The following is a 2,500-nucleotide window of genomic DNA, read 5'->3' as shown; positions in this document are numbered from 1 at the left end:
CTTTGCATGGAGATATGTCTAAATTTTGCAAGATGAACAAAATAGTATTGAAGAAAACTGACAAACATTCATCCCATGTACATGCCTAAGAGATTATTTGTCAAGATTAGCTTATTTAAAAGAATTTGTGAATTTACCATGGCAGTAGACCTATTATAGTCCCAGAGAAGTTTCAGGTTAGTAGGCCTATGGAAATTAACTGATTTGTGTGTATACTAGATCTAGGGTTTTAGCTCTAAACGAATCTTGTACAATACAAAATAATTTTTTATTCCAATGTATGTATTTTGATGTGGAAAACCCAAAAATGATAACCATTTTGTGGAGAAATTATTTATTGATGGATGTGATAGGTAGTGGCTGTAAGGGGGGGGGGGGTCCAGGGGCTAGGCCTAGGTAGGGGTACAGGGGCCTAGGTTAGGTGGTTGTATTAGGTTCGGTAGTGTCCCGAAAATCACTGTGGCCTTAAGGGGGGGGGGGGTCCGCAGGGGGGGGGGCGGAGCCCCCTCGGTAGGCCTAGGTAGGGATACAGGGCCCCTATGCTAGGTTAGGTGGGTTTTCTTAGGTTCAGTAGTGCCCTGAAAATCAAGAAAGCGCACAGAGAAATCGCAGCATTTCAGTAAGATATTGATTGATATAAGCCAATTTAAGTGTTAATAAATAATTTCTCCACAAAATGGTTATCATTTTAGGGTTTTCCACATCAAAATACATACTTTGGAATAAAAAAAACATTTAAATTCGATAGGCACTCAAACCGAAAAGATCCAAATAATTATACATAAAAAAAGTAAAAGTTGTCAAAAGTACGAGTTTATCACAAAAATCCAAAGTTAGATCAGTATATATTATTTTACCATATGTTTCACAGACGTATTACTATTACCGTGAATAGGTCCTAATGCAAGGGTTCATGCTTGCATAAGATCAGCTAAATCATCACAACCATACAATAAAAATATATTAATTGAGAAGTAATGTTGTATATACAGCTAAACGAAGTGTTTGCATTGTTAATATATTACAAAAAATATCGGTTAGCATTATTTCGTGTCCGTTTATTTAGTGTACTTTATGGAGGGCTGTACTAAAGATTAAGCTATTTTTGCCAGTTTCGTGTTTTGCTTCACTATGGCAGTGTTGCCAGATATGGGAATTTATCTCTAGATTTGGGGATTTTCGGTGTCTGATGGGGATAGTCTTTACGAATTTCTATGAAGAAAAAAAATAAGTAAACCTTTATACTATTGCAATTAGTTTCCTTGCACTTACATGGAGCATAGTGAGTAATTTCCATATTATTAAAGCCTACTGGAGGAAATATATTTGCGTAAATGGGGATTTTTTGGTTTTGGGAATTTTTTATCATGAGTTTTGGGGATTTTTAGAGCAGTCCGTCTGGCAACACTGCACTGTGTTTCTTGTTCAGAGTTCAGGCGTCTCATGTTATATGTCCCAGAATTCGTTGGATTAAAGTTTATCGAGTAATTGGCGTGCGAATAATAAATTGGTAAAGTATATTAACAATATAGTAAAGTGAAATCATGATCATTGAAAAATTAAAACCAGAAGAAAACTAATCAAAATATTCCGACAAACAAGACAATTCAAGGATGATACTTTCCTACCATGAAGCTGCTACCTGTGACGGTGAGTAACAGTTGATATTTTGTCCATTGTTTCTATACCGTGTGAGATTTGGTCATACTTTGATTTAAATGTTTTAGGGATAATGCTATGTTGAAGAAAAACGAAGGTGATATTGAGAGAGACTGGAAGGAATGAGAGGGGTGGTAAATGTATGTAGGGTGAAGGATCGGATCTCTGCCAATGTTATTATTTCGAGCATAAAGTTTGAATAATATTCAATCCTCTAATTAAAATCTTAAGAAAACCTACCTACCTAGTTAAAGAGGTAAAATTATATAGAAGAAAACGGGCGTTTTTTTCTGTAGGATAAAGCTTTTTTAGTAGTAAAGTTTACCCCGTCCGTAACTATAATAAAACCGATTAAAATCATTTTAACATTAGACTGTCGTTAAGTTTTGAGAAAGGAATGTACCCTAAATGAGGAGTGACATAATCCTGGTAACCTACTAACTATGAAGCAGTAACTGATATGATGGTGAATGACAGTCGAAAAATAAAAAATCAAAGGTCTTACGAAATAACCTAACCTTGTCTAGATGTGGATCCAGAATGTCGGGTTATGCAGTTTGTTTCTCTTCATTGAAGAGGTTTGAACTATCGTTAACACAAAAAGTATCAAATTAGGCGAGTGTAAACATTATTACCACTGAATACACCAATTTATAGCTAAGCTCTAATATCAGCTGTCAATAACTTTGTTGAAGTATAAGGTTTAGTCAAGCACCTATAGGATACCTTTTTACCACTACAGTATAGATTTTTATAAGCCTCAACACTTCATAAGACGTCTCACGTTTGATTGTGTAGAGAACAGGAGGGGTGATTTTGACGATCATCATCACCATTGTTT

General features: G+C 35.4%; 2 protein-coding genes across 3 annotated transcripts in view; one reads left to right on the top strand and one right to left on the bottom strand.

Annotated features, from left to right (window-relative positions):
* Positions 1-2,500, bottom strand: part of LOC137619595 (matrix metalloproteinase-21-like) — a 101,164-nt gene that overhangs the window by 6,436 nt on the left and 92,228 nt on the right. The gene's annotated exons all lie outside the window — the stretch shown is intronic.
* LOC137619596 (protein split ends-like) overlaps positions 1,422-2,500 on the top strand; it is a 167,048-nt gene continuing 165,969 nt past the window's right edge. The window contains exon 1 of the mRNA XM_068349771.1: positions 1,422-1,650. The gene's annotated coding sequence lies outside the window, so the exon portion shown is untranslated. The remainder of the gene's footprint in view (positions 1,651-2,500) is intronic.

This window comes from Palaemon carinicauda, chromosome 26, assembly GCF_036898095.1.
Source record: "Palaemon carinicauda isolate YSFRI2023 chromosome 26, ASM3689809v2, whole genome shotgun sequence".
NCBI classification, from domain to species: domain Eukaryota; kingdom Metazoa; phylum Arthropoda; class Malacostraca; order Decapoda; family Palaemonidae; genus Palaemon; species Palaemon carinicauda.
This window is presented reverse-complemented; position numbering and strand designations above follow the sequence as displayed.